At 32.2% G+C, this 25,880-nt stretch overlaps 1 protein-coding gene and 1 pseudogene across 2 annotated transcripts in view; both read right to left on the bottom strand.

The window, feature by feature from the left end:
* Positions 1–25,880, bottom strand: part of LOC105155036 (uncharacterized) — a 342,981-nt gene that overhangs the window by 221,808 nt on the left and 95,293 nt on the right. The gene's annotated exons all lie outside the window — the stretch shown is intronic.
* Positions 11,016–15,795, bottom strand: LOC147908477 (uncharacterized; annotated as a pseudogene).

The raw sequence follows: 25,880 nt of genomic DNA, 5'->3' as shown, positions 1-25,880 counted from the left end.
TAGTAACATCTAGATTAGATAAAGATTCCAAGATTGTGTTCTGTCGTAAACTGCATCCAGGGTCTCAATGTACATGCGTTCTCGCTCATCATCCAGAAGCAAGTTCCGCAGCCACGTTCGTTTCTCTCGTCCCTTGACATACACGACAGCATCAATAAATTTTAATTTCATCAATTAAATAAAAAAATTCTATATTCGATCAAAGCTGATCTTATTCCCTAAATATTTCGGTTTGAATTTATATACATACGTACATAGACAATTCTATAAGCCACGCAATAAAGTCCTTTTCAATCTTGAAACGCAATCATGGATGGAACTACAGTGGTATTATAAAATTATGTATTACAATTTTGTGTTCATACATGTTCCCTTAAAAACGATATTCATTAGTTGTTGATCACGATTCATTAGTTGTTGATCAAACGGATGTTCACTTATTTATAATCATTGGCGACAAGTATTGCTGAAGTCGGCACGCTTGATTTATGCGAAACTGCAAAATTGTGTTTCTACGTATCCAACAGAGTAATCTTACCGCAAAACATGTTGAGATTCATCGATTTTCCGTAGAAAAAAATTTTTATATTACAAAATTTTATATATGCAAAATTTTATATATGCAAAATCGTATCTAACGTGATCACAACTGCCGTATATCGACGTTTCACCGAGAAGAATTTATGCACTTTCATCTGTTAAACTTAAATTATCAACCGAAAAATGCTTTACTATTATATCGTGTACCCACTAACACATGTTGATAGTATTAGTGAACTACAATCAAAACATTTATGACAATTATCAAACAGATATTAAACCATCGTCGAATGTCTATCGAATCACTGTCAAAAACATCTTTCGAATTAATGTCAAACATCTATCGAACCGTTATCGAATGTCTATCGCACCACTTTTAATCCTAACTATACACACTGAGTTCCCAGAAACCTCAACTTCAATTTCTAAATCGAGATCTTTTCGTATTCCTTTTTTTTTTCTTTGAACCAACAGTCGTCGAACGGTACCGCCATGTATCGTGTTCAACGAATAGAACCATATCAACGTCGACAAGATGTCCGAAATTGACCCGAGTATGATTAAACATCGCGTCACGCATATGTAAAACGTACGTACATACTACACATAGCGTACATTCTTCATTTTAAGGACTTACAAAATTAGCAGAAATATGACAGTGGTCTGTCAGACTGACGTAACCTTTGGTGTATTTTTTAACATTACAGTTCAAAGTTAAATAACTGACACACTAATATCAATGGAGTAATTTATTACAAACGTCTGGATTTTAATCGAGTCACTTTCAATGCAAATTTCCTTTCACAAAGATTTGTGAATTAATTTTCACGCTGCGGGCCTTGTACAGATTTTTTTTATTATTAGATATTTATATTTTCTCAGCTATATATTTTAGTATTTTTATTATTATTATTAAATCCTCACTTCTAACAAGCTATGCTTTAATAACGTTTTATTATTATTTCCAAATCTGTGCAGTTCTGAATATTTTTGTTAAATCATACAGTGTCATCTTAAAATATATTAGATATCATATTAGATTTATTATTGTACATAAATGCTGCTTTATTATGTATATTTTATATTATTAATATTTTAACTGTTTTATACGATTTTAGACATTTTGCTCATTGGGTAACTAAAAAAGATATTGAAAAAATTGCAAAATGGTAGAGGACTCAGTTTTTTATAAAAATAACACTATATGATTAATAGGGCGTTATTTCAGTTTTATAACCTGTATATGTACATATACATACATATACACATATATAGGGTGTTCTGAAATGCGAATCAAAGTATCATATAGCAAGAAAGATCTCGAAAAATTAAGTTAAAAAGTTATTTGTAAATTTTTATTTTAAGCAAAAATTTTTGAAATATCAGGATTCAAATATAACGAGTTACAGCCTATATTTAGATGATCACTTGAATTAGTGAGTGCGCTGAAATATACGCTTACTTACTCTATAATACATATTATCGCATATGCAACTCATCGGCAGGTAGCCCTCTAAGCATAGTCTGTAATTAACCATATTTAAACCTTTATTATTACAAAAATTACTGTTAAAAATAAATAATTACAAGTAACTTTTTCACTTAACCTTTCGAGAACTTTCTTGCTGTAGTACGTAGGCTGCTGGCAAAGTTTCTGCAAACAATATGAAAAAAAACATGTAAAATTCGGTAAATGGCTTTATTGTTTTTAGTAGTATTGTTTTTAGAAGTATTCGCCTTTAAGATCGACATTTTTGCATACGCTCGAACCAATTTTCAAAGCATTTTTTCCACTCTGAGACTGTAACCTCAGAAATCAGTGTACAAAATGTTTCAACAGCTGCTTCAGGCACTGGCGACTCAAATCGCTCACCATGCATCTTCTTTTTAATGTTTGGGAACAAAAAGAAATCATAGGTGATAAATAAGATGAATATGAACAATAAGTCATCAATGCGACATTTTTACTGGATAAAAAATCAACAGTTTGACGTGCTGTGTGACAGCTGGCATTGTCATGATGAAGGATGATGTGATGATTTCGGTTTGTTCTACGCAATTCATTTATGATTTCTGGCAAACAAATTGTTGTATACTAATCTGTATTTACAGTCCTTCGATCCTCTAAAGTCACGATTGTCACATGTCCGGTATAACTGAAGAAACAAGCAACCATTTGCTTGGCAGCACTGAGTGAACAAACAACTTTGATTGGTTTCGATTCATTTTGAAATACCCCCAACAGTGGATTGTTGTTTACTTTCGGGCTCATACGAATCCATAGATCCATGTTTCGTCCCCAGTAACGATATTGTAGACCAAATTTGATCGACCTCGGTTGAATTTCTTGAACATTTCTTTGCTCCATTTAACACGAGCCTGTTTTTGAGCTTCGGTCAAATTGTGTGTGGGATCCAACGATTGCAAAGTTTCCGTACGCTCATGCAAGTGATCATGCAAAATCGTATGTATTGCTCATGTCAATGCCTAAGGATGCCTGAATCTCGCAGTATGTTATATGCCGGTCTCGCTCAATCATTTCACGCACAGCATCAACATTAGTGGCAACAACAGACGTGGATGGACGATCTTCACGGAATTCGTTACAAAGAAAGGTTCACGCTGGAATTCGGCAAACCAATTTTAAACAGTCCTTGGATGGTGCTTCATCCCCAAAAGCCAAATGAAGTCGATCGATGCATTGTATCGGAGTTAGATTATATTTGTAAAAAATCATTGCCCGAAAATTTTTACGCGAAATTTCCATTTTCTCACAAAAGTAACTTCTTTTAAAATACTATGCAAACAAAACTAGTTGGCTTGGGTACAAACTGTCAACTGAATTATAAGTTAAAAACGTCTAATTTTACAGATGTGATAGTAGCAGAACATTGGCGCCACTGGAAGTATTTGATTGCAGAAACTTTTCCAGCAGCCTACATATTCTGATTCGCGACACCCTGTATAACTGTATGTACATTAAATTAATTTTTATACGGTTACATGCACATACAATATTATTTATCTATTATATTAAAATAATAAATAAATAATATCATAATATTAGGTGTAGTAAAAAGAAATCCATTATTTTCCCAATAGATGGCTTTAGTAATCTGTATCACGCGCGTGATTACTACTACACCTACTACACCTAATATTATGATATTATTTATTTATTATTTTAATATAATAGATAAATAATATTGTATGTGCATGTAACCGTATAAAAATTAATTTAATGTACATACAGTTATACAGGGTGTCGCGAATCAGAATATGTAGGCTGCTGGAAAAGTTTCTGCAATCTAATACTTCCAGTGGCGCCAATGTTCTGCTACTATCACATCTGTAAAATTAGACGTTTTTAACTTATAATTCAGTTGACAGTTTGTACCCAAGCCAACTAGTTTTGTTTGCATAGTATTTTAAAAGAAGTTACTTTTGTGAGAAAATGGAAATTTCGCGTAAAAATTTTCGGGCAATGATTTTTTACAAATATAATCTAACTCCGATACAATGCATCGATCGACTTCATTTGGCTTTTGGGGATGAAGCACCATCCAAGGACTGTTTAAAATTGGTTTGCCGAATTCCAGCGTGAACCTTTCTTTGTAACGAATTCCGTGAAGATCGTCCATCCACGTCTGTTGTTGCCACTAATGTTGATGCTGTGCGTGAAATGATTGAGCGAGACCGGCATATAACATACTGCGAGATTCAGGCATCCTTAGGCATTGACATGAGCAATACATACGATTTTGCATGATCACTTGCATGAGCGTACGGAAACTTTGCAATCGTTGGATCCCACACACAATTTGACCGAAGCTCAAAAACAGGCTCGTGTTAAATGGAGCAAAGAAATGTTCAAGAAATTCAACCGAGGTCGATCAAATTTGGTCTACAATATCGTTACTGGGGACGAAACATGGATCTATGGATTCGTATGAGCCCGAAAGTAAACAACAATCCACTGTTGGGGGTATTTCAAAATGAATCGAAACCAATCAAAGTTGTTTGTTCACTCAGTGCTGCCAAGCAAATGGTTGCTTGTTTCTTCAGTTATACCGGACATGTGACAATCGTGACTTTAGAGGATCGAAGGACTGTAAATACAGATTAGTATACAACAATTTGTTTGCCAGAAATCATAAATGAATTGCGTAGAACAAACCGAAATCATCACATCATCCTTCATCATGACAATGCCAGCTGTCACACAGCACGTCAAACTGTTGATTTTTTATCCAGTAAAAATGTCGCATTGATGACTTATTGTTCATATTCATCTTATTTATCACCTATGATTTCTTTTTGTTCCCAAACATTAAAAAGAAGATGCATGGTGAGCGATTTGAGTCGCCAGTGCCTGAAGCAGCTGTTGAAACATTTTGTACACTGATTTCTGAGGTTACAGTCTCAGAGTGGAAAAAATGCTTTGAAAATTGGTTCGAGCGTATGCAAAAATGTCGATCTTAAAGGCGAATACTTCTAAAAACAATACTACTAAAAACAATAAAGCCATTTACCGAATTTTACATGTTTTTTTTCATATTGTTTGCAGAAACTTTGCCAGCAGCCTACGTACTACAGCAAGAAAGTTCTCGAAAGGTTAAGTGAAAAAGTTACTTGTAATTATTTATTTTTAACAGTAATTTTTGTAATAATAAAGGTTTAAATATGGTTAATTACAGACTATGCTTAGAGGGCTACCTGCCGATGAGTTGCATATGCGATAATATGTATTATAGAGTAAGTAAGCGTATATTTCAGCGCACTCACTAATTCAAGTGATCATCTAAATATAGGCTGTAACTCGTTATATTTGAATCCTGATATTTCAAAAATTTTTGCTTAAAATAAAAATTTACAAATAACTTTTTAACTTAATTTTTCGAGATCTTTCTTGCTATATGATACTTTGATTCGCATTTCAGAACACCCTATATATGTGTATATGTATGTATATGTACATATACAGGTTATAAAACTGAAATAACGCCCTATTAATCATATAGTGTTATTTTTATAAAAAACTGAGTCCTCTACCATTTTGCAATTTTTTCAATATCTTTTTTAGTTACCCAATGAGCAAAATGTCTAAAATCGTATAAAACAGTTAAAATATTAATAATATAAAATATACATAATAAAGCAGCATTTATGTACAATAATAAATCTAATATGATATCTAATATATTTTAAGATGACACTGTATGATTTAACAAAAATATTCAGAACTGCACAGATTTGGAAATAATAATAAAACGTTATTAAAGCATAGCTTGTTAGAAGTGAGGATTTAATAATAATAATAAAAATACTAAAATATATAGCTGAGAAAATATAAATATCTAATAATAAAAAAAATCTGTACAAGGCCCGCAGCGTGAAAATTAATTCACAAATCTTTGTGAAAGGAAATTTGCATTGAAAGTGACTCGATTAAAATCCAGACGTTTGTAATAAATTACTCCATTGATATTAGTGTGTCAGTTATTTAACTTTGAACTGTAATGTTAAAAAATACACCAAAGGTTACGTCAGTCTGACAGACCACTGTCATATTTCTGCTAATTTTGTAAGTCCTTAAAATGAAGAATGTACGCTATGTGTAGTATGTACGTACGTTTTACATATGCGTGACGCGATGTTTAATCATACTCGGGTCAATTTCGGACATCTTGTCGACGTTGATATGGTTCTATTCGTTGAACACGATACATGGCGGTACCGTTCGACGACTGTTGGTTCAAAGAAAAAAAAAAGGAATACGAAAAGATCTCGATTTAGAAATTGAAGTTGAGGTTTCTGGGAACTCAGTGTGTATAGTTAGGATTAAAAGTGGTGCGATAGACATTCGATAACGGTTCGATAGATGTTTGACATTAATTCGAAAGATGTTTTTGACAGTGATTCGATAGACATTCGACGATGGTTTAATATCTGTTTGATAATTGTCATAAATGTTTTGATTGTAGTTCACTAATACTATCAACATGTGTTAGTGGGTACACGATATAATAGTAAAGCATTTTTCGGTTGATAATTTAAGTTTAACAGATGAAAGTGCATAAATTCTTCTCGGTGAAACGTCGATATACGGCAGTTGTGATCACGTTAGATACGATTTTGCATATATAAAATTTTGCATATATAAAATTTTGTAATATAAAAATTTTTTTCTACGGAAAATCGATGAATCTCAACATGTTTTGCGGTAAGATTACTCTGTTGGATACGTAGAAACACAATTTTGCAGTTTCGCATAAATCAAGCGTGCCGACTTCAGCAATACTTGTCGCCAATGATTATAAATAAGTGAACATCCGTTTGATCAACAACTAATGAATCGTGATCAACAACTAATGAATATCGTTTTTAAGGGAACATGTATGAACACAAAATTGTAATACATAATTTTATAATACCACTGTAGTTCCATCCATGATTGCGTTTCAAGATTGAAAAGGACTTTATTGCGTGGCTTATAGAATTGTCTATGTACGTATGTATATAAATTCAAACCGAAATATTTAGGGAATAAGATCAGCTTTGATCGAATATAGGATTTTTTTTACTTAATTGATGAAATTAAAATTTATTGATGCTGTCGTGTATGTCAAGGGACGCGAGAAACGAACGTGGCTGCGGAACTTGCTTCTGGATGATGAGCGAGAACGCATGTACATTGAGACCCTGGATGCAGTTTACGACAGAACACAATCTTGGAATCTTTATCTAATCTAGATGTTACTAATATTATACGATGTGGACAACATGTTAAGAATTGCGCGTTACAAAATGTATTGAAAATATATAACTGGTGGTTGCAAAAGAATTTTTTAAATAAAAATACGTTAACGTATTTATTATGTATTTCTTTTCCCTTCCTTTATAATGTATAAACGTATGTATAAACGTACGTATGTGCGTATAAACGTATGTATAAACGTATGTATGTACTACATGGGCTGAAAAGTCCCGGGATTTTTCAATAGGTGGTGCCACTAGAAAATGAACATGATTCATTTCGAGAGATTCATCTGTCACTAGTTTATGTATGAAGTTTCATGACATTTCGTTCATTCGTTTACAAGCTACAGTCGTTTAAGTGGCCTTACTTTCGCCTTCGTAAAAAAAATGGAAAAACAGGAATATCGCATCTTGATCAAACATTGTTTTTTGATGGGAAAAACTTCTGAACAATCATTGAAATGGTTGCAGAAGTGTTATCCCACATCTGCTCCTTCGAGAACAACAGTTTATCGGTGGTTTAGTGAATTTAAAATGGGTCGTACAAGCACTGAAGACGCACCTCGCTCTGGAAGGCCAAAAGAGGCTACGAATGCGGAAATCGCAAAGCAAGTGCATCGAATCGTTTTGAGTGATCGTAAAGTGAAGTTGCGCGAGTTAACTGAGGCCGTAGGCATCTCAAAAGAATGGGCGGGATACATTTTGCACGATGTTTTGGAGATGAAAAAGCTATCGGCACGATGGGTGCCGCGTTTGCTGACCATCGACCAAAAACAGCAGCGCGTTGATGATTCAACGGTCGGTTTGGTGTTGTTGCAGCGTAATCGAGCGGACTTTTTTCGACGTTTTGTGACGATGGATGAAACGTGGGTCCATTACTATACGCCCGAGTCCAATAGGCAGTCTGCAGAATGGCTGAAAAGCCACGAAAGCCGACCAAAACGGCCAAAAGACCAACGCTCGACCTGGAAGGTTATGATCTCTGTTTTTTGAGATGCGCATGGCATAATCTTCATCGATTACCTGCAGAAGGGAAGAACAATTACGGGAGAGTATTATGCAGCGTTATTGGACGACAAACTGAACGACGAAATAAAGAAAAAACGACCCCATATGGCGAAGAAAAAAGTTCTGTATCATCACGATAACGCACCGTCACACACGTCCTTGAAAGCGATGATCAAATTGGACCAATTACGATTCGAATTGGTTGCTCACCCACCGTATTCTCCAGACTTGGCCCCCAGCAACTATTATCTGTTCCCAAACCTCAAGCGGTGGCTCCAGGGAAAGATTCACATCGAATGAGGAAGTCATCGCGGAAACCGAGGCGTATTTCGAAGGCTTGGACGTTTCGTACTACAGAAAGGGCATCGAAATGTTGGAAAATCGCTATACCAAGTGTACCATATCGCCTTCGAAGGCAACTATGTTGAGGAATAAATATAATTTTGCACAAAAAATGCTTGTTTTCATTAAAAATCCCGGGACTTTTCAGCCCATGTAGTATGTATGTATAAACGTATGTATAAACGTATGTATGTACTATATGTATGTATAAACGTATGTATAAACGTATGTACGTATGTATAAACGTATTTATGTATAAACGTATGTACGTATGTACGTATGTATAAACGTATGTACGTATGTATAAACGTATGTATAAACGTATGTACGTATGTACGTATGTATGTACGTATGTACGTGTATAAACGTATGTATAAATGTATGTATGTGTGTATAAACGTATGTATAAACGTACGTATGTGTGTATAAACGTATGTATAAACGTATGTACGTATGTACGTGTGTATAAACGTATGTATAAACGTATGTATAAATTCGTGACAAAGAAAATACGTAAAAAGGCTTGATAAAATGTGTCGCAACATGTTCGAAATTCTTGGAAAGAGGGGGGAGGACCTGTCTTCTCTTATCGATTCCAGAAGTATTACCATTTACACGGATGCAATCAGTACGTTTACGATACCCGCTTGTACGAACGGCTGAAAAAATGTATGCTAAAGAGAACAGTGCATCGTACGATGTGAAGAAGGAATATAACATGTAAGTTTCAACATTCTATACACAAAAGAAACGTTTTTTAACATTATGTATGTACACAGTACGGAGCATCGTGCGGTGCGTTTACTGAGCAGACGTTACGATCTGACGAATACGGGCTACAAATTTTTGGAAATTGGAATCAATGTTGGCCCACCGAGTTAGGTGGAGATCGCCCTTGGAGATCATCGCGGACACGAACTATCGCTGTCTCTCGAAACGTGGAAGAGCCTCTACGAGCAGCGAGGAAATATTTACAAGCTGTTTCGAAACGAATACAAGGATAATTTTATAAGCGTTGGATCGTTAACCGTCAGTGTTTGCATGCTGAACGATGCTACGCTCGTACGTCTCGATTCTTCATCCGTACGCATTATGATGACTGAAACGACGCTACGCCGTATGTTTGACTGAACGGGTGTATCGATGTAACGTTCGAACGATTAGCTCGATTCGTCGATACGGTAGATACCAAGTATACGCGATTCTCCAACATCGCATCTGAGAATATTATATGTGATAGCGACATCTTCAATGGACATCAGCGCATTGATTGCGAACTATTAGCTTTAGTTTTTAATAAGTACGAAAACCGATGTAATAAAATGTAAATAAAACATTTTTTGTTCATCTTATTTCATGTGTATTGTTTTTTACTTCCCATCCTTTGCCTCGACGCGCCAGGAAAAACTATAAAAATTGAAAAAACTGTATCATACAAAAGAAACTCGTACTCTATTAATTCTTCCATCCTTTCTTCACTCATAGCACGCGCGCTCTATCTTTCTCTAACATGCAACCCTTTATTATAAGCGATTCTCCAACATCGCATCTGAGAACATTATATGTGATAGCGACATCTTCAATGGACATCAGCTCATCGATTGCGAACTATTAGCTTTAGTTTATAATAAGTACAAAAACCGATGTAATAAGATGTAAATAAAACATTTTTTGTTCGCCTTATTTCATGTGTATGGTCTTTTACTTCCCATCCTTTGCCTCAACGCGCCTGGAAAAACCATAAAAATTGAAAAAACTATCATACAAAAGAAACTCGTACTCTATTAATTCTTCCATCCTTTCTTCACTTATATAATAGCACGCACGCTCTATCTTTCTCTAACATGCAAGCCTTTATTATCGATACATTTTTAAAGAAAAGAAAAATATGTCATGGTCAAATTCAAACCTTTATTATCAATGCATTTTTAAAGAAAAACATGGTCAAATTTTGATAACAAAAAAAGGACCCTATTGTGTAGGAGCCCTATTGTGTAGGAGCCTAGACCTTTCCCCTCTTTCCCCCGCGTTAGGTATCCCCCGCGCCTACAAGTACTTCCCCGCACCTCGCATTCCCCTCTAGCCCCTGGATTAGAACCCGCCTAGTATATCTACTTACGGCACCCAATTTTTTCTTACTTCTGAATCATTCCCATGAAACCTTGAAATAGCTTGTTGAGTCACTCCCAATGATCGTGCCAATTCTTTTTGATTTTGACACGAGTCTTGATCAAGTAATGCCTCCAATTCTGCATCTTCGAAAACCTTCTCTCTTCCACCGTTATGCCGGTCTTCGACGTCAAAATCATCATCTTGAAGCGTTGAAACCATTCACGACACATTCTTTCACTAATAGCTGCCTCACCATAAGTATTTGAAAGCATTCAATGAGCCTCAGCCGCAGATTTCTTCATATTGAAGCAGAAAATTAAAACCTCCCGCAAATGACGAGAATTTGGCTCGTAAATTGACATTTTCAATCGAGAATAACATTATGATGCAAACACAAATCGACTATTGTTTCTATGGGGTTATGTTAACAGATGCAACAAGTTTATTGTATGACGTCTATGATCTATTTATTTCGACCACCACTTACCGCTAAAGCCATCTATAGGAAAACGGCAGAAGCAAAGTTGTAATATTTCGTTTATGCAAATTTATATTTATTTTTTAATAGTAAAACAGTATCTGAAAATGTATTGTAAAAAGAAATTTATTTAATTACCTGAAGTCATTTTACCAGATTTCGATGCTTTTATGATAACATTTATTGGTATAAATAAGGTTTCTTGTACTCTTAGTCCAAATATATCATTAATTTCTTTTAATACAACAAAAAAGTGATAAATAATAAATTTCCATTACACGATATTATTGGTTATGTGGTGTATGAATGTGTTGTTGATAGTATAGATTACACAACATACTCTATTTTCTTTATTCCTCCATTAGCCAATGACTTTCTAGAATGAATTTTCAATTGGAAACTTTGATCAGAATTAAAAACATTTTCAGATCCGAACTGTTCGATAAGTGGTTTCACTGTTTTAAGAAAATCATTAGCTGTATTTTGCAACTTAATACAATTTTCTATTGTTCTTCTAGTTACAAATTTCGTAATTTTTCTCGAAACAATTCGGTGAGACTGTTTGAATGTTAATATCCAACTGTGAGATGTTTTAAATATAGGATTTAAATTTCTATTTCTTCTTGAGCTTGTAGAGCCCACCTTTGTAGATCAATATCATGAACTATGAATCCTAATTCAACAGCTGCAGTAAATTCATCATGTATAAATTTGGAGATGTAACATAATTTTTCTATACGATTTCCACTTGAATTGCTCTTCTTAATTGACATTCAGATGAAACTCTTATAAATTTTGTACTGATTTTAGCGTACGATTTCTTTTTGTTTTTATTTTTTTCATTAATGTCCCCATTTCGCTAATACTCAACAACTTGTCTTTTATAAGAACTGTCAATGTCTGCGTCATCATTTGAACATTGATGATGAGAATTTAAATTATCTTCACTCCATGCTTCTTCATCATCTTCTTATTTCAGAATTACGTAGTTTATAAGGTTATCAAGTTCTTGATAATCTCAAGATAGGTTTCTTCTATTATAGTATTCATTATAGTACCATTATAGTATTCTATTATAGTACCCATTATAGTAAAAAATGATATCCAGTAATAATTTTTTGTTGAATATTAAACAAAATATTTCTTTCTTCTTGTGTAGAGATGACGTTATTTTCTGTTTTACACATATATAGAGCCCTTTCTTTTCTTTTACTCTCTTTTATAACTTACAAGAACTGCTTACTCTCGATTATCTACGTATAAACTACTTAATAAAAGAACTACTTTTTTAGATCATATTTATAGTGTACTGTTATATCTTTTCATTAAAAATTCCCACATTTTTGTATATTTTCTTTTAATCCTATTTCTGCTTGAGTTACTGATGTTTCTATTAGATATATTAAACTTATAGATGCTAATAAAAGTCTAACAACATTAAGCGGATTGATAATCATTTTCAAAGATTAAACTTGGCTTTGAATCGTAATATAAAAACAATTTAACAAATTGCACAGATATGATTATGACAAAACTACTGACTGAACATAAAACTGCTACATGAATATTCTTATATTGTCATACACTGTCCATTTGTTATACTTATCTTGAATATATACATAAACTTATATCATATAAATTACCATTCAGTTATTATCTAACCACTTTTTATTAATGGGCGCATTCAGCAGTAAAGAGCACTACGGAATTATCCGCTGAATGGCGTACATTCCGCATCGCTCCTTCAACATGTTGCGGGAACGGACGTCATCCTATTGAGCAGAAATTTTTTTTCATAAATTTCGGTTCGACAATATCTTCGTTGAGTCAAGTCACAGACTAGGCATTTATAACTGTGTCAAGACCAAGCAACATTTCAACAAATTTCAGCCGATCCACGCTTTTTCCAAGTAATCTCTTAATAAACTGCACTCTTTCTACTTTGTGTCCACATTCGAATGCAAGATCTTCGCCATTGTCTCATCCGATTGCTGCTGGTTCATTTATAGAATTAGATATCGATGTCAATAATAGAAATTCTAATTGCACTTTAGAAAATGAATATTTAAATGATAGGCCGAGTTCAGCAGAAATGTCAGATTCAGTTTCCGGACGTTGTACTTCATTAAAAAGTGGCCAAAAAAGACAAGATTTAAAGGAGGTTTCCAATGTGAAAAAAAAATTGGTTACAGTTGAAAAGGCGATAGAACACATAACAAATAAAAGCGATAGAACAGTTAACAAAAAGAAAACAATTCGATTCACAGAGAAAGAAATGAACTTTTAAAACAATTTCTTACGAACATATAACTATGTAATATTATTAATAATAAATTTTCATTTTTATTTACATATGTTTGTTTACTTTGTATACTTTAATCTTATTTTCATTACTTTATATACTTAATTTACAAATTATTTGCGATATAATTTCTTTTTTCAATTACTTCCCGAGCTACAGATAGATCATCAGATGTTTCCAGTTCAGATGTTCCAGTCGGAACAATAAGATATATGAAAAGATGTTTTAAGTAAAATTTGTACAATTTTTTACACGTGACGAATTCTTCAAACGTGAGATTTTCTAACAATTCAATGTAATTTTAAATGCAACAATTTTTAAAAAATTTATTTTTTAAAAATACCAATCTTATACAATAATTTTATTATAAAAAAATGGATTTGAATAAAATTGTTTTTAGTTTTTATTCATGGAAGAAATTAAATTATGTCAAAAAAATAGTAACAGGGTTAATATGTGTATATATATTCATATTAACTCTGTTATTATTTCTTTGACATAATTTAATTTCTTCCATGAATACAAATTAAAAACAATTTTATTCCAAATCCATTATATATGTGTGTATATATATTAGGTGTTGGAATTAATTCGTAGCGTTTTTTAATGAAAGAATGTTATTTATTTCACATGAGCATTAAAAAATACATTAATGAAAGTACTTCCTATCACTTGTAAAACGCTACGAATTAATTCCAACAACTAATATATATATATGTATATATATATATATATATATCTTAAAAATATATATTTACAAAATCTAAATACGCACACGTGTAAAAAATTATACAAATTTTACTTGAGATATCTTTTCATATATGTTATTCCAACGACAATTACTTACGTATATAAGCATGCATAATATATATACGGAAGCGTTAATAATTAATTTTCGAAAATGGTATGTCGTAATATAACTTTATTACAGATGGCTGAATTTGTAAAAAAATAATCTTTAATTTCGTAAAAAAAAAATTGAAAATTACGGATGGTGGAGATATTTTGTTAAACAAAAAAAAATTTTTTTAATTTGTTTTTTTATAACTTTAAGTACTCTTAAAACCGTACAATTTTTATTAAAACAATTTTTTTTTATCTTTTATACTTCCGATATTCGGCTCGAAAGAAAAATAATCTTTTTTCAAAGGTGTGTACGCCTTAAACATGAGTTAGGGCATGTATAAAAAAATACGTGTCTCTTAGATTTTCGTGTTTTACAATATATTTTATGGAGAATTAAATTGGTTCCAGACAGTTATAAAACTTCCCTTGTTAGTATTCTTATTTATTTTTATATTTAGTCTTTTAACAGATTATTTATATTTTATATAATTTATTTTTACTGTTACACGTTATTATAAATAATATTGTTTGTTATTATAATGTTATATTAATTAATATAATTTCGAATATAAGTACTGTATTTCTATTTCCATTTAACATATTACATTCAAAATATATACGCGTGTCACCGCGTAAAGAACAATTAATTGGTTCAAATGTTAAAATATTAAAGTATATTTTATTAAAATTATTAAATATTTTAATTTGTGAGATGAAGATGATTTGAAATATTAAAATACTTAAAAAAAGAAAAATAGTAATCTGACTTATTAATATTTATTCACTTATTTATATATATATTTATTTTATTTATTTATTTATTTTGTTTATTTATTTATATGTAATCATAACGTAAATGTATATATACTTAAACATAATGGTCTTCATTCAGAACGCGCTTTTATTTTTAAAATTCTACAGTATGTGTTACGTAAATTATAGCATATTAGCGCGCTAACATTGTACAAGCGCGTTCTGAATACGGATCTTTATATATACAATATTATTTACTTATTCAAAGAATACCCAGGAAAGTTTCTGCACTAGAGATGGAATCTCTGAAGCTGATAAATTTATTTACAGTATAATGAAATATATCATTCAATACTAAACGCCACTTCATTATTGGCAAGGAAAGTTGAAAAAATCATATTTGAAGTTTTACTTCCAATTAATCTTGACTATTACTGTTCAAGCCCGGGCATGCCAATGACTTTCTTTCTCTATTCTTAAAGTAAATTTTCACGAGCTGCTCAAATCGATTGTTTCAGTGATAAAAAAGATCACATAATCAAAATTGACGAATATCAAGCGTCAATTTTGACTACGTGATCTTTTTTTATCGCTGAAATAGTGAAAACTTACCTTTACTGTCTTGCTTCTCTGTTTTGCTCACTTCCACTTTCATTACTACACAAAACTTCAAATAAAAAGTAATTTAGAGTAATGTTTTACATGATTTTTTTCAACTTTTCTTTCTGATAAGAAAGTAGAATTTGATATTGGGCGATAGATCATATTCATCATATTCTAGATGAATTTATTGGTTTCAGAGATTCCATCTCTAGGACAGAGACTTCCCTATACCGCGGGTACCCTCTTTTTATGATCGAGATGAGGAATCAATTCCAATCATTATTTATTGTTATAATATTTACGCATTCCATTTTAATTATACATATAATTAATTTTCAATATAAATATAGTATTTCCATATTTAATTAAAATTATGCACTTGAAATATGCGCGTCTCACTGTAAATGACTATAGAGCCTCACGAGCCTCACAAGGAGAAAGTGACAAATTACATCACGTGACCCGGTCTCTTCTGATTGGACGCGGTCATCAAAGCCAGAAAGCCATGATGGTGACATGCACTTAGAACATATACTACAGGAAGAAGCAAAGACCTATAATCGTTGTACATTCGGTTGAAGCCGAAAAGATTGACAAGGATGGAGAGATGATGATCGTAGATTGTAATGTCCATGCTCCATACAATTGCGTGCGCGGTGAATATTCAAGCTGAATAAAGTTCATTCATCACAAACTACAAAAGTACGTTGACTTCGAGAACTGTGTTTAGTTTTACAAGTGGAAATTTAGTTCGTCACACCGATTTTTTTATCTTCGATAGCTTTTAAATCTGTCGCATCGATAAATATTTTTGATAGCTTTTTTTCGGAAATAAGCTGTACCAAAATTTTCTCCTTCGTATAATAAACATTGTGGCGAATTCGATTGAAAGCACTGATGCATATTAAAGCCGTTGTACATTGATTTAATTTGAATATAAAAATAAAATATAAATATTTCGAATTACGAAATACATATTTTACCTAATAGTATAATATAATAAAATGTATTGAGTATTTCATGATTTAATCGATTTATATGTTTATTTATAAATATATATTTACGTTATTTTGTGTATGTACGGCAGTTTTAATGCACATCAGTGCGTTCAATCGAATTCGTTTTATGTTTATTCATTATTGTTGCAAAATACTTATGACGACTTTATTTAATCAATAATGCCTTTAGAACCTTTCGTAATTCATGATATTAGATTTGTATATACTTTATGCCTTCATTAGGTTACTAAAATCCCTAAAATATTCCTTACTTCGGAAAGGGATATTTGAGATCCGTTTATGAAACAAAGAAGTCTTGGAGAATCGAGGAATCCTTCATGGAGGTTTCCTCCACCCTTAAAATAAGGAAGGATTATGAATATGGATGTATACACAGAGCGACAAATATGTTCCCGGACACGAACCACATCTCAGCAACCAGTGGCGACATCTGTGCGTTCAAACATGCATTTTAAAGGTTGAACATTTTGCTCATCTGTCAAAGTTTCATTCATTTTGGTTGACATATAACGAAGATATGACAGTTCATGTTAAACAAAATTTTGGTCGAGGTAGAAATTTTAATATGGAACAAAGAGCAGTGATTAAATTTAACGCAAAACTTGGTAAAAGTGCATCAGAAACATTCCGATCGATGCAACAAGTTTACGGCAGTCAATGTTTAGATTGTATAGCTGTTTTTGAGTGGCATAAGCGTTTTTTGGAAGGCAGAGAGACTCTTGAAGATGACAAAAAATCAGGACGGCCAATTTCAGTTCGAACACCCGAAATGATCGAAAAAGTACGTGATTTTGTTGCAAACGATCGCAATGCATCACTAAAAATGATGGAGGAGGCTTTAAATATCAGTAGAGAAACGATTCGAATCATATTACATGAAGATTTGGGTAAAACGAAGGTTTATGCGAAGTTTGTTCCACACACATTAAGAAGCGATCAAAAATCAGCGAGAATCAATTATTCCAGAGACATCGTTGCAGCCGCAGAAAATAATCCAAACTTCCTAAAATCAATTGTTACGGATGATGAAACATGGTGCTTTCAATATGATCCAGAAACTAAGCGTCAAAGTGCGGAATGGAAGTCAAAAAATTCACCACAAGCAAAAAAAGTACGAAAAGTTCCATCAAAAATCAAGACAATGCTCATCACATTCCTTGATAGCAAAGGTATTATCCACAAAAAGTTTGTTTCAACTGGCCAATTACTGATGCATATTATCTCGAAGTTTTAAAGCGATTGATGGGCAGAATTCATCGTATTCGCCCCGAATATCGTGATCCAGAAGATTAGTCTTTGTTGCATGATAATGAGTCACCCGACCGAAGTGTGACCGAGTCACACTTCATTGATTGTCCGTCAATGTTTGGCTTGAAATCGTGTCTTTGTGTTAAACCATCCACCGTATTCACCTGATTTGGCCTCCTGCGACTTCTCATTATTCCCAAAATTGAAATTGAAATTGAAAGGACGCTTTTTTGATGACATTCCGACCATCCAATCAGCTTCACACAGGCACTAGAGGCAATTCCACAAACTGAGCTAGAACATGCATTTGAATCACTATTGAATCGCTGTAACAAGTGTATTGAAGCCAGAGGAGAATATTTTGAATAATAAAACCAAAAAATATGCATATGTCGTTTCAATTATGATTTTCAGGCCTTGTCCGGGAACATATTTGTCGCACTGTGTATGTTCTAAGGCATATGGCATTTATTTAATAGGTTAGACGACTGCAAAAGTTGCAGTTCGGCTTGTTTAATTAGAAAAACTTGACCGTGTTTAATATATAATAAGATACTAAAAGATTACTACTTGAAGATTCTACAATAGCATCTTTCTCTACGAATGCTTCAAATCTTTTTGCTTGTTGTTACAATCTTCTCCTCAATTTTACAATTAGTGAGATCTTTATAAGCAGTACATATTAATCTTGGAAGTATTCCTTTCTTTATTGTACATATATACATGAAAAACTACGAATTTTTACATTTTTTAGATGTCTGAACAGAATTGCTCACATTTTGTGCATATTATAAAATGTTTACCAGGTGCAGTGCGCCAGATGCATAAACTCTAATAAAGATGGATATTGCCCAAGATCCTAAATTAAAACAAAAATATGCTGATGCTGCCGGAAATCCTGATTGGAAATCTTCAAAATCCGCTGTACTACGTGAGATTAGTACGTGCATATAAATGTTTTACACTATAACCCTGGATAACATTTTGTTGGCAAAAAATTTGCTTAAAAATATTGCAAACAATTTGTTAACAAGGTGAGTCCTCATTTGATGCAATATTGCAAAGAACCACACAAACTATAATAGAGTAACTTTACAGTAATTTTGTGGCAACAGTTGTGGTAAAAATGTTTGATTATGACAATATTTCGATAAAATTGAAGCTTAAAATTGAAGAATTTTGCTTATTATCAAAAGTACAAATGGCAATTTTGCTTATTATCAAAAGTACAAATTAATTTGGCAAAATTATGACAACATGCAAGCAAAATTTTATTTAGCAAATGTTTTTGCCATTACGATAGCAATATTACGATAACAAGTATCAGCAAATAAATTACATTGCTTTGCTTTTGCACGAAATGTTATCTGAGACTCCCGTAAACACCAACAGAAATAACATTAATGTTATAACTTCTCACTGAATATCAATATATTAAAATCAATATAATGTGAGTATATGTAACGGTTACATAATTGCGTAAAAAATTATAATATATTGATGTTACGTTAATAATAGTTCATAAAACAGATATTTTTCTCTAACGTGTACCTCTTTTAGATTCATTTCCATTAATTAGAATTATTCTGCATTGGCTAACAAAAAATTATAAGGAAAGATACCATACCAATTTTGTTTTATCTATCCCGTCAACTATCATTAACGTAACATCAATAATGTTATAATTTTTCACGCAATTATGTAACTGGCATTAATATATTTATTTTAATATATTGATATTGAGTGAGAAATTATAACATTGATGTTATTTTTGTTGGTCTTTACGGGAGTTATCGATGCCCGCTACGAAGATTATCATGTTTCATTTGTTTTACGAAAAACAGTATATTACATGATTCCGCGAAAAGAAGTACGTTTCAATTTAATTGACGAATATTATCACGTTTCGGTCCTCACTACGAAAACTAATACGTTTCAGCATTAGTCGCATTTAATCGCGAAAAGTAACATATTTCGCTTTATATCGCGAAAACTAATATGTTTGAACGTTTTACTACAAAGAATAGCCCGTTTCCCTTTAAATTAAACACGTTCAAAGTGATTAACCGCGAAAAATAACTCGTTTTATTTTATATCGTAAAATATATTTGAAAGTTTTGCTACGAAAAGTAGCACGTTTCTTTTTATATTACGAAAACTATAATGCGTTCCAACATTTGAAGGCGTTTAACCATGAAAAGTAAGGTGTTTCACTTTATTAAACGCGAAAACTTATTATGTTTAAAGTTTCGTTACGAAAAGTAACATTTTATGTCGCAAAAATTAATTCGTTTTAACGTTTGATCACGAAAAGAAGTATGATTTATAAAATTATATCGTGAAACCTAATGTATATTACCCATTGTGGAAGGATAACATGATGTGTGCAGTTGGCCGGTGTCTCTTTAAATCTCCGCGCTCTCTGTCTACGAATGTCGCCTGGACAATAAAGGCTGTCAACTGTGAAACGCTAAACATGGAGCGCATTCATAGTCCGTTTTTATTTTAAAACTGTCTTAAATAACTGTCTAAGATACTAATACAGTCCTCGGATTGACTAATGACATCTTAAGATTGTACTTAAGACAGTCTTAGACGCAAAAATCGATTATGAAATATCGGCCTGTATCGCGTCGTGAAATTTGTACTGAATCTTTCCTTGTTTGATACACTTCATGTTTCTTTTTTTATAGAAACGAGTTTTTATAGAAACCTTTTATTTACGTAAGTGGAGTCTCCTTTTCGTCCAAAATAAATTTTCAAAATTTTTCTTTGTTTTTAAATGAGCGGCGAAAGTAGTAACGACTGTAAAAGTATATAAATATTTAATTAATTAATATAATTTAAACACAATTATTAGAGTATCTAATTCGCAAAAAAAATCAGTTTTCTATTGGTGGGACACAAATATGGCATTTCAAGTGATTCGAAAAGAAAATTTTAATTATAGTGATTTCGCAAGAGAAGAAGGAAGGAACGAACGAACGTATGTGTGAATTAAATAACATATAAATAAGCAATATAATGAATTGTTATAATCTATAAATGAACAAATGATTGAATGAACACGCTAATGAATTAATGAATCAGCGAATGAACGATTTTTATTATTTATATTTGTAGATGATAATGGCAATATTGTACCGATTTTTGAAATTCGTTCTGGCACATCGGATTATAATTTTATATGGAATTCTGAAAATTGTGCTGGTCCTTCAGGTGATCATATTATACAAAATTCAGAAAATCATTCTGATTCTTCAATTGTATCTTCCAACAAATTTATCGTTAGGAAAAACAAAAGAATTAATTAACCAAAGAATGTTACGCGCAAAAAAATTAAACATAAATGGATTGATGTTGCGGCAAAAAGAGCCCGAAGTTCAGGCACTGAAGGTACTAGCAGGAAGGGATTGTCAATACGTGCCAGAGAAATGCGGGATGGATGCGATAATAAATGTCGATTTAAATGTTGCACCCGAATCCGTTTGGATGACCGTAAAAAGGCATTTATGCAATTCTGGGTACTTGGTGATCGTACTAAACAGTGAGAATGTTTGAATAATTGGGCATGTACAAAACAAAATAATTCTAAGGAAGAAAATTATAAGAGCGACGAATTTAAAAAAAAACAGCCACGCTTTTTCACTGCTCACCGCAGGTAGACCAGTCGAAGTACAAAACAATGTTCCTGAATAGTCTAGGTAAATATTTTATAAATATCATAAAATAATTTAGTATAAAAATCGTAAATAGTATTATAAAATTATAAAATAATAATATAATATAAAATATCAAAAATAATTATAAAATAATACATATAATAATATTAATTAAAACCATTAAAAATAATTTACATAATTTTAATTCGTAAAAATAGACATCTCTTATCAGTGGATAAAAAACAGCCGATGCGAAGAAAAAGTCTTCAAAGGACACTATGGTAATCGCATCTGGTAAACGTGACAAACACAAAAATCGGCCTTTCACAGTTCCTGAAAGTTTAAAAAAATGTGCACGCGATCATATCATGTCCTTTCCAATTAATTGACTCACATTATAGCCAGGAAAACACGTCTAGGAAATATCTAGAAGAGGGGCTGAGTGTATAAAAAATGTACAGAATGTTCGAAGAAGAAATGGATGAAAAAATTGGATGAAAAGAATTATGTGTGCAAAATGTATCTATCAATTTTTAATAGAGAATTTTTAATATAGAATTTAACTATGGATTCTTTCAAAAAAGAACAAGTAATACTATTAATTCTTTAAAAACATGAAAAATATTTGGACATAGTTGGATAATGGGGAAGGCGGATCTCATAATTTTAAAACCCTTTGTATTTATTCATTCATTAATTTATTCATATGTTCGTCTATTCATTCGTTCATCGGTTCGTTCTTTCATTCACCTATATGTTAGTTTATTTGTTCTTTCTTTTAACAAATAATTTATATGTCGATTATCAATATTTATTTTAAGGTGTGAACAGTGTGAATCCTATTTGAATCTTTCCGATAATGAAAAAGAGCAAAAAAAAAGACATGCAAGAAAAACACCTCGACAATAACGAAAGGCAAGGGAATTTATGAATTCAGACAAGCAAAGAGCCACAGACGATTCATCAATTTGTACTATAAATTTTGATTTACAAAAAATTTTGACAACTCCGCGGGCAGATATTGGGCCATTGTATTATATTATATGTCCAAATTATGTGTTTGGAATTTTACAATATATGATATGGCCAATCACCACGGTTGGTGCAATGTATGGAATGAAACAGTAGGTAATCGTGGCGCAAATGAAATTACATCATTTTTGAGCTTCATTTATGAAAAAATGAAATCTGAGAATGTAAAGGAGTTTTTCTGTATTGTACAGCGACAATTGTGACGGGCAAAACCGAAACAAAATGGTATTTAGTATGTTTTATAAGACTGCAGTTAATTTTGTCATAAATATTATTCACAGGTTGGTTTTTATTATCAAACATAATAATATTTTTTTGTTCTACATTTATGTAATTATATTTAGTACATAATCCTAAAAATAAAAAATAACATAAAAATGTATATATTTATTATTAAATAACTGAAAATTTTAAAATTAAAAAGTGTTTTTAAAAATACATTACAGATTTCTTGAAGTTGGTCACACGCAAAATGATGGCGATTCAATGCACGCTCGCATTAGAAAATACTGCAAACATAAATCTGTTTACATCCAACAAGAATAGTGTCGATTAATGCAAGAAGCAAAACTTAATAATAATCCGTATAATCAAAGAAAGACTTCAAAATGAAATAATGGATTTTTAAGATTTATCAAACTTTTTAAGATTTTTCAACTGGCGCTCGGTCAATAACGAGCGTTAAAGAGATAAGTTTCGACCCGACGGATAATTCATTGGTGTAACGTATGAATTTGATCATGAATCGAAGGTGATGAAAATTTTAAAGAAAAATGTAACGATTCAAGAAGTTCGCGCTTATAAGCTTAAAAACTCATATAATCGAAAAATTTCTTTGGGTTTAAAGAAAAAGAAAGACCTTAATGAATATGATATCCTGGGGCTTTATTCCAAAAGAATTTCATACATTTTACAGAAACATTACCGCTGATTGATTTAGTTCTTTGTTCGTTTAGTTATTCGTTCATCCGTTCATTCTTTCATTCATCTAAAGGGTGTTTTTTTTTAAGCCTGATAAAACTTGAAATTGTAAAAATAAAACAAAAAATTAAATTAAATAGCCGCGGTGGCCATATGCCCGAAATCATTTTCAAATGTTAATGCCATGCATTGATCTTTCGACTAAAAAATTTTTTGATTATAATTTAATTTTTGTGTTAGTTTTTACAATTTTAAGTTCTATCGGGCTTAAAAAAATCTATCGGGCTTAAAAAAACACCCTGTATATGTTCGTAATATTAAAATAAAATTAATTAATTTTAAAATTAGATTAATTAATTAAGATTGTAAAAATGTAGACTAAATAAAATTATACAACTAAAAAGCAACAATAACAATGGAGTATTCATTTTACTATTTGGAACCAAAAATAAAATCATTGGTATAAGTATTTCTATCTCTAACCTTTGACAGTCATTGAAATTCTCAAAGGATAGTCCACAGCCACATTACTTCTTGCGGTATAAAACAAACTACTTTTCACAGTCAAACCATCAAACATATTAGTTTTCGCGATATAAAATAAAATATGTTACTTTTCACGGCTAAAGATATTAAACATTACGTATGAGTTAACGTATTAGTTTTCATTGATTTTCGCGGTGAAAACCGGGAATAATGTTCTTCGACGCAATGACATCATGAGTGAAGTTTTTCACAAATGAAACGTGCTACTCTTCGTAGCATTGTTATAGTATAAAACATTTGTGTGCACACTTCGGTATCAACTTTACACAGTACAACTTATTTTAAATATCATTTTTGTAGTACTAGAGGTAGCTGAAACCTTTAGTAGATGCGCAACTAAGTTCTCGCTGTTATTTTGATGAAAATGCAACTTTATTGTGAAAAAATGGTTACAAATGAATCATTGAAAGTATTGCCCATCGCTAGCTATTATTTTTTCCCATCTTTCTGGCAGAGCTCGTATACCATCACGATAAAACTGTTCACTTACTGCTGGAGCCATCTGTTGACAAACAGATTATTTATTATTTATTATTTCAAAAAGATTTGCAGATTTTTTCCATAACATTTCATCAAGGTTTCATGTGCAAAAATCGCATACATTTTGCTATTCCAGAGCTGTCTCAGAAATATTGCAGACATATTTCGCAATTTTTATGAAATGTTTCACTTTTCAGTTGAAATATTTGTGAAATATTTCTGAAAACTTTTTGTATGGATAGTGATTAATAATAACGAATTGTTATTTGTTTGTAAATCGATCAAATGTGCATGAAAAATGATATATAATGCAATTAATGTAAAAGATCCTTATTGTATGTATTTCCGATTATTGCGAAGAATATTACTAAAGTCTCGGTAATCTAAAGACTTTGCACGGAATACAAAAGATATGTTCAAGTCCTGGCCGAATATTTTTTGCAATAAATTTATTAATAGTTTCAATATATTAACATCTTTATAATAAAATGCTTGATAGTATCATCAAATTATTAAATTGCTTGTCAATTTAATTCGCGATTACTAGAGCAGTTTCAATTGCATTTATAGCCCGGAAAAATAATTTGGCGCGCAGTTCTAAAAGATTACAATGTGCATGTGTTATATATGCAAGTATCTACAGGATCGTTATAAAAATCCGGACAAATTTCAATTTAAATTTTCCGCTATATTGTGCCTCCGCTAGAGATTGTTGTTAGCGTCCAAGAAAGCTTGATGCTTCTAGTAAACAGTCTTCTAGTAAACAGTATTCTCAAAATGGCCGCGATGTTGAAACCAAGTGCGGAGTATAAAACCGCGATCGAAGGTCTTCGCGCTGGGCGCTCAACAACAGAAATAATTCGGTTTTTTGGATACCCGAGATCAACGTTTATGATGTTGTGACAAAATATACGATTTTAGAACAGTCCAACGAAGGTTCCAATATGCCAGTGAGGAAGAGTCACTCGAAAGAACGCACCGTGAGGACGCTCGATGAACGCTCCCGCAGTCGTTGAAAAGGCTCAAGCGCTGATTTCGGATAACCTAGCGCAATCGTTACGAAAATTAGCATCGAGTGTTGGTGTAAGCGAGCCAACAATGCGTCGAATTGCCGAAGAGAACTTTCGATACAAATCGTGCACAATAAAGATACGACAGATGCTCCCTGAGACTGCCAGAATAAGCCGAGTTGCTCGCCTTGACTCCCATTCTGGCCTCCCAACAGCCCA

Source organism: Acromyrmex echinatior, chromosome 9 (genome assembly GCF_024713525.1).
Source record: "Acromyrmex echinatior isolate Ae372 chromosome 9, ASM2471352v2, whole genome shotgun sequence".
Classification (NCBI taxonomy): domain Eukaryota; kingdom Metazoa; phylum Arthropoda; class Insecta; order Hymenoptera; family Formicidae; genus Acromyrmex; species Acromyrmex echinatior.
This window is presented reverse-complemented; position numbering and strand designations above follow the sequence as displayed.